Genomic DNA, 8,702 nt, shown 5'->3' on the forward strand with positions numbered 1-8,702 from the left:
TTTCCTTACTGTTTTTAAATGCTGTCTTTATCATTAAGTTTACATATGTATTGTATGTTTCTATCCACTTATCTATTTGTCTCTTCTTTGATAATAAACAGTTATAATTACTATTGTGAACTTTTAAATATGTTTTAAAATCTGATAGGGCTAGTCCTCTCTCTATTTACTCTTCGTTTCTCAGAAAAGTTGTACCCATGAATATTTTCTTGTATTTCTTATATTACTTTTAAAATAACAAAATAAAGGTGGTTCTTTCTTTTCTTTTCTTTTTTTTTTTTTTTGGTTTAAGAACCAAGAACTGCTTAAGCCAGAGGAATGAAAATCGAGGGTCCAGGGAAGGACAGTAGCTACATTTTTGTTGAGAAATGTAAAGTCATGTTAAGAGTGGTTTATTTTGGCTTTTTAGCCTTTTTTTTTTTTTTTTTTTTTTAAGAACAAAGAGCTCTTCTTTCTGGTCTCTTCTGGGCCTAACGTGCTGCCCTTGTCAGCGGTGTGGGTTCATTAGGTAATTCATTTGTTCTACAAATATGTATGGAGTGCCCGCTCTCTGCCAGGCACTAGTAAGACACAGATGAATGTTGAGTAAAACCCAAGGCCCTCTCATGGAACTTAAAGTCATATGGAGGAGACATGTAAACAATTCCAGGCATAAATATATGATAACTGTGGTGAGTGCTATGTTGGAGAGTACATAGTGCCCTAAGGGCTTATAAAAAATTTGAGAGCCATCCCTGATGGTGTGGTTCAAGTTCCCGCTCTCACCAGTTGGGCAGCTCGGGTTCCCTTCCAGGTGGCAGAACCACACCACCCGGCTGTCAGTTGCCACGCTGTGGCAGCAGCTCCCATAGAAGAACTAGAAAGACTTACAACTATGATACACAACGATGCACTGGGGCTTTGGGGAGGGGGAAAATAATCAGTCATTTCTTAAAAAAGAAAAAAAAAAAGATTTGAACTACACAGGAAGGTCTGTGAAGGCTTTTTGGAATCAGGCTTTCCCAGAAGAGTTAGGCAGATGAAGGACAATGAAGTAATAGAAACTCAACTCTAACTTGAGCATAACTTGGCTCATGTAACAGGAAAGTCAGAGGGTAGACTGGCTTTGGGAAAAGCCAGAATTCAGGGATTTAAGCACCGTCATCAGGACTTCTTTCTCTCTCTCCATCTCTTAATTTTGCTTTCCCTCTGTGGTGACTTAATAGATTTTTTTTTTCCACCTGGAGATATGTTTCGGCACCCAGGATTACAGAAGGAGAGCCTCTATAGAAATTACAGAAAAAGGACTCTGATTGGTCCTGCTTGAATAACATGTCCAACCCTGGACCAATCACTATATCCAGTGGATGAGGTACTCTGGCCAGCTTGAATTAGATGTTGGGATAGGGGAAGGGATCCATGTTACTACAGGATCCATCAGGTGATGGAAAGAAAAGATGGGGTGTTTTTGTTTATACTAGAAAAATGAGACAGCACTTTGGTCAGGCAAAGTGGCAGATGTCTACTATGGGAGGCTGTAGGGGGAGAGCATAACAGGCAGCAGGAACTACACCTGCAAGGCCCTGTGGCAGCTGACAACTCCCCTGGGAAAGGCCAGTGTGGGTGGACGGCAAGGAGCAGCGCGGCGTGAGATGAGCTTGGGAAGATTGTGCCACACCACAGAGCGCCTGGAAAGTCATATGTAGGGTTTTTGGCTTTATCCCAAGGGAAACAGAGAACTATTAGGGGTTAAACTGGGCGGGTACCTGGGTGTGAGGAGGGGGAGCCACAATCCAACTATAACTGCCTGAGACCCCAAGCCAGAACTGCCTGGTCCAGCCCCTTGCAAATTCCTGACCATAGAAACTGTCAGAGAGAATGAAATGATTGATATTGTTTTAAGCCAGTAAATTTTGGGGTGATTTGTTATGCTGCAATAGATAGCCAGAACAGGAAGCATCTATCACTACCATGTAATCAGCTTTGTATCAGCTTTCTCTGCCGTATTCTCATGTGTTAATGCCTTTGCTTGTGATTCAAGCAATTTCCACCATCACTTTTGCGTACTCTGTGAAATCCTTTTATTGGAAGATTTGCAATTTTACTTTGTAATAAATTTTCATTGTACAGTATTTTTATTTTATTATACAATATTTACGTCACCTGAGGGACAAGATGTTTACTAGATAGGTGGGGATAGACATGAATATTAAGTGGGGAGGGATTTTTGCATAGGGAGTATTTGGAAGTTGATGGGTGAATATTTTCATGTTTTGATGAATTTTCCCTACCCAGGCTCATAACTGTGGAGATTTAGATAATGAATATTTGAAAAATGAGGACCCCCAGTAATTATCTTCAGAGCAGGGCTGTTTCATTGGTGATTAAGGTAAGGAGACGTGAATCCCTTCATTGGCAGTGCAGTGATTTTAGTTGCCTTTGAAATCTTCATAACTCACCATGGCTTCGTTGTCATAGTTATTAATGTTCTAGAATCACAGAGATGGAAGGCACTCTGAAGATCATAGCCTTCTATCTCTTTTTTGAGCATAATCAGCCCTCCTACCTCCCTTCCATTTTCTCTCCTTCCTTCCCCACCTTCCTTCCACAATATTTATTGGGCTCCCATATGTGCTAGGCATTGAGTGAACGAAAACAAGTATTAAGAAAAAAAGGGAGTCAGCCTGGTGGTGCAGTGGTTAATTTCGTGCGTTCCACTGTGGTGGCCCTGGGTTCGCCGGTTCGGATCCTGGGCGCAGACATGTGCACTGCTCCTCAAGCCATGTTGAGGCATCCCATGTAGAAGAGTCACAACTCACAACTATGATACACAACTATGTACTGGAGCTTTGGGGGAAAAAAAAGAAAAAGAGGAAGATTGGCAACATGTTAGCGCAGGGCCAATCTGCCTCAAAAAAAAAAAAAGCCATGAATGTTTGTGTTTCCTTCTCAGCAGCAAGCATTTATTGAGAGTTACTGTCACCGCCAAATAGGGGTCCTCTACTCGCCGCAAAGACAAGCCAACAGTCCAGAGGCAAGGTGGTAGGAGAGAAAGGGTCTTTTATTATTACAGCTTGCTAGCAAGGGGGAAGATGGTGGATGAATGTCCTAAAGAACCATCTTAAAACTACAAAATTTTGAAGGAGTTATACAGGGCAAACGGGCTGAAAAGAAGGGAGGTCTCAGAATGCGACCATCTGGTGTTGTAGTCCTTGAGACGCCGGATCATCCCTTTTCCTTGTCACTGGTGATGGATACCAGCACAGGGCTCCTCTCTGGAGGTTGTTACATTCCTGGGAAAACTTAAAGAACAAAGTTACTGCCTTATCGCAATAGGGAGGTCTATGTATAAGCTAAGGCTGAGAAAGTAGCAAAACATGCATATTCCTCACAAGCAGGTGTGGACTTATCCAGGCTACCTGCAAACTAAGGCATTGCTGCCTCAGCAAAGAGGGTGTCTTGTGGATCAGGGTGATTTGTAATTTCTACATGCTTCCTCTCTACGAGATGGCTTCCCTTATGCTAACTTATGCTAACATTTGGCTATATCTATCATAGCTATTTAGGCAGCGCTAACATTACCTTGCACTACTGTTTTTTTCTGGATGCAGTTTTAAAAATCTCTCACTGTGTAGATCAGAGACCAAGCAAAATCAAGAAAAGAAGAGAGAAAGAAAAAGATCTTTAAATAAAGAAAATAATCTATTAACTTGTTTTAACCGTTGTTTTTGGCTGTTTGGTCTGAGTTACAGGAGTAACAAAGAGATCTACATTGGTTATCTCATTTCTAGAAAGACCTTTAAGTAAATGGCTCAATTTTCTGTCTGAATTACAGAATACCCCCAAACAAAATATGGGCAAAATGTTCAGTTATTTTTTCTTAACAGCAAAGGCCTTTTTGCCCAAAATATGTGGACTTCCTAATGCACCACTAGGTGGCAGTGGTTTGTAGCCTGTGGTGATGAACAGATCAAAACATCTTAAATACACCTTATTTTTAGACAACAGAAAAATAAGCTTACTAATTATACAAGAATCACATGGCTTTTGGCCTTTTACCTTGTAAACTAAAAGTCTACATCTGTGAAAAGATGTCCACAAAATAGGGTTAAATTTTAAAGCAAGTTGCAGAACAATATGCATACTTCCTCCCTTTCTCCCTTGATGGCTCTCTCACTTCCTCCCGGCTTCCACAAATATTTACTGACACCCACCACATGCCAACACCTTCTAAGTCACTAGAAATACACTGGTGAGAAAATCAGCATTAGCACAGCTCCTGTGGATCTGTAGTCTCCTATAGGTGGACGGATATGTTTCTCGTAACAATATTACGAAGAACATCTTTATACATTTGCTTGAGTTTTTCTAGGGCAGTGGTTCTCAAAGTGTGCTTTGGGCCATGAGATCAAAACTATTTTCATAATAGTACTAAGATGTTATTTGCCCTTATTCATGCTTACTCTCTCATGAATGTACACTGGAGCTTTCCAGAGGCTACATGATGATGATGTTGCAACAGATTGACTGCAGAAGCGGGTATGAGAATCTGGATGTTTTCTGTTAAGCCAGACGTTAAAGAGATTCACAAAAATGTAACACAATGTCACTCTTCTCACTAATTTTTTTGTTTCGGAAAATAGAATTATTTTAATAAAAATGTTATTTATATTAACAGGACTGGATTTATTGTTATTTTTGTTTGTTTGGGTTATTTTTTTTTGGTGAGGAAGATTGGCCCTGAGCCAGCATCTATTGCCAATCTTCCTCTTTTTGCTGAGGAAGATTGGCTCTGAGCTAACATCTGTGCCCATCTTCCTCCATTTTGTATGTGGGATGCCGCCACAGCATGGCTTGATGAGCAGTGCTTCAGTCTGCATCCGGGATTCGAACCTGTGAATCCCGGGCCACCAAAGTGGAGCATGTGAGCTTAACCACTAGGCTACCAGGCCAGCTCCGATGGATTTATTGTTATTTTAAATGAATTAATAAATATTTTAAATCTTTCTCGGTTTTAATTTCTACTCAGGTAAATATAAATAGATATCTTCTGCATATACTAAATCTCTTTGGCGTCCTCAGTCATTTTCAAGAGTGGAATAGAGAGCTGGTACCAAAAAATTTGAAAGCTCCTGTTCTAGGGTGTGTATTCCGGAAGTGGGGTCCCTGGGTCATGCAGGGTGTCCGCGTTTTCTTTTCTTTTTTTTTTGTGAGGAGGACTAGCCCTGAGCTAACATCCGATGCCAATTCTCCCCTTTTTGCTTGAGGAAGATTGGCCTTGGGCTAACATCTGTGCCCATCTTCCTCTACTTCGTATGGGACGCCACCACAGCATGACTTAACAAGCGGTGGGTCGGTGCACGCCTGGGATCCGAACCTGTGGATCCCGGGCCGCTGCAGTGGAGCATGCGCACTTAACTGCTGCGCCACCAGGCTGGCCCCCACATTTTCAATTTTAATAAATGTTGCCAAATTGCTCTCCAAAGTGGCTAAAGCTGACCTTTTTAAGATAGCCGTATATAGGTTTTTTTCAGGCAAATCTAAACGTGTAAAGAATTATGGAATTATTATTAAACTAGGTGAGTAATACAACAGAGATTTGATCTATGAAATATTGATTGAATATCTTTTCTAAACAGTAGTGAGAAATGCAGGGCAGTATTTATTTTTAGCATACTCAGAGGAAGTTTTTCTTGGTCACTGAGAATAGCACTGTAGAGTGTCAATATTAAATGTATCGGAAAATTTATTTTTGTTTGGTGTCTCATGGGAAGTAGAGGTGTACAAGTTATGCAAATAAACTTTTTTTTTACCATCAGGGGAATTTCATTTTTCTTAAATTCTACCTTCTGCAAATTTTTGTTAAAACCTAAGCCATGTTCCACTGACACCCAATTTGTAAAAAAATGATGAGGCATCTAATGTTAAAAAAAAAAAATTTCAAAGGCTGATAGTTTATAGGTCACTTTATAAGTGATCAAGTTTATTTTAAGCAATTTTGTGTTGTTTTTTGATTGCAGAATATTAGAATTGTTCAAGTGTAGCTGATCTAAAACTTTAGCTGCACTAAATTTTGGCAGCGAGATGTACGTAAATATAAAAAACTGAGTTTTACAGTTGAAGGACCAAGATGCAACGATATTAACTGGCTGTTTCTTACAATGGTTTTGCACGTGGTGATTTGCACATTCTGTGCTAGTAAAATGAAATGTGACCGCAGTCCATTGTTACCTGTCTATTTATGGTGGAGGGCTTTGGGCGACCAAGTGCTAATCTAGATGAGATTTCATCCTGCTGCTTGGCCATGGCAGAGCCTGCACAGGTGCACCCAGGGAAAGCGGATGGGGTAGGTCAGGGGCTGAAGCACGCTACCATTCAGGAGACATGTCTGGGCAGTAGTAATGCTATTGATGCAACATGTACCACAGAACAAATGGAAATTGTTTTTTATTTGTTGTTAGAAGACTTTCCAGCCACCAGTGGGGCTAACTGAGGCAACTGTGTCTTCAGTAGAGGAGAAGATCTGCTGTATTTATTTGTGTCAATAGCTAGGCTCCCAGCAGGTAATGGTCTCTGAAGCTGTTGATCCAGGTGTGAATATGTTTGAATGTGGAATTCTACATGGGGGGGTCCTTTTCGAGCCGTTTGGATTACTGACTTTACTTGAATCACTTTAAGCAGTAAAGAACTTAAAATAATCTAATTCAGCTATTTATTTGATAGCAGAAAACGAGACCTAGGAAGGATCAGTTATTCATGCATTCATTTGAAAAATAATTTTTTTTTTTGGTGAGGAAGATTGGCCCTGAGCTAACATCTGTTGCCTATCTTCCTCTTTTTGCTGAGGAAGATTAGCCCTGAGCTAACGTCTGTGCCCATCTTCCTCCATTTTGTATGTGGGATGCTGCCACAGCATGGCTTGGTGAGCAGTGCGTAGGTCCACTCCTGGGATCCGAACCTGAGGAACCCTGGGCTGCTGAAGCAGAGTGCACGAACTTAACCACTACACCACTGGGCTGGCCACGACAAATAATTTTTTTTTTTTTTGAGGAAGATTGGCCCTGAGCTAACGTCTGTTGCCAATCTTCCTCTTCTTTTCCCTTTTTTCTCCCCAAAGCCCCAGTAGATAGTTGTATGTCATAGTTGTACATCCTTCTAGTTGCTCTATGTGGGACGCCGCCTCAGCATGGCTTGATGAGCAGCGCATAGGTCCACGCCCAAGATCCAAACCAGTGAACCCTGGGCCGTGAAGGGGAGCATGCAAACTTAATCACTACGCCATCAGCCTGGCCCTCCAAAGATAATTTTTAATGCTCACTCTGTGCAAACAATGACCTAATCATGAATATGTCAAGTGACCATGTAATTTATCATCCAAACCCAGACACTTCTGAGAGTGAAAAGGGGTACTACTACTAATAATACCAAGACATCAAACAAAAGCCCAAACTGTCCCGGGCAAACCTGAATGTAGAGTCACCTTAAGACATAATGCTAACCCTCAAGGAGCCCAACATCTAATGGGAAGGAGAGATGTGTAACCACAAGATGGGGATCATCATGCATTGCAATAAGTGCAAGAGAAATGCCGAGGAAGGGTGCCCCTGACCCCATGAGGAAAGATCTCTCAGAGAAAGCGATGCTCCAGCTGAGGGCCAAGGGGCGAGTCGCAGTTTATCAGGTGGAGAAGGAGGGAAAGGGTGTTCTCAGCAGGAGGAAGAGAATATACAAAGCCTTAGCACTATTTTGATGCTCTGGGGGAGCTGCAAGTGGTTTCCCCCAATCAGAGCGCATGGCGGGAGGAGGGGAGGAGCTGAAACAAGGCCCGTGGGGACCAGGTTATCAGGGCCTTGGCTGGTGCGCTGAGTGTGGCTTTTATCCTTGTGAGCATGAGGGAGCCACCGAAGGATTTTAAGCGGGGCCATGACGTAATCAGATTTGTGCTTTAGAAAGTTCACTCTGACAGCAAGTGGGAGATGGATTGGAGGAGGAGGGAGCAGTCAAGAGGCTTCTGCATTCAGCCAGATGAAAGATGACAAGACCACAATTAGGCAGTGATAATGGGGATGGACCTTACGAGGCAGAGTTGAAAGCATTTAAAGAATATTGGCTCATGTATCTAAAAAATTCAGAGGTTATGCCTGCGTTAAGCACAGCTGCACACAGGAGCCCGAACAACGCCATTAGGATCTGGATTCTCTCTTATCTCAGTTCAGTGTCCTCTGTGACAGGTTCTACCTTGAGAATTTATATCCCCTCAGCTGCAAATCCAGTGGGAAAGAACACGTGCCCTGGTACTCAGAGCATCATCCAGTCAGTCACCCAAGGGAATGGGAGGCTCTGATTGGCCAAGCTGGGTCACATGCTCTAGCCCTGAGTTGGGGATGAGGCTCCTCACAAATTACACCGACTTGAGAGAAGAGGAAGTGGATTCAACAGGAAAATCAGGGGCTTTTGCTGGAAAGAGTGGAATACATATTGGGGAAGTGAAGAACAAGCTTCCACCGTGGAGGCCGAGCTGGGCTGACCTCCAGGACGTTGCTCTGACCGCTGGCCCCTGGCAGCTCTGGAGAGGGCTACAGAGCAAGGTCAGGAAAAGGTCATCCTTAGCCAGGAGGGAGTCTTATCATCTTTCGCTCAATTTCCATAGAGGAGGAGAGTCCCTTTGTCTTCCTGTGAGGAGAGGGGAGGGACTGACTTGACTGAGTTGAGTCCAGGACATT

Source organism: Diceros bicornis, chromosome 18, assembly GCF_020826845.1.
Source record: "Diceros bicornis minor isolate mBicDic1 chromosome 18, mDicBic1.mat.cur, whole genome shotgun sequence".
NCBI lineage: Eukaryota > Metazoa > Chordata > Mammalia > Perissodactyla > Rhinocerotidae > Diceros > Diceros bicornis.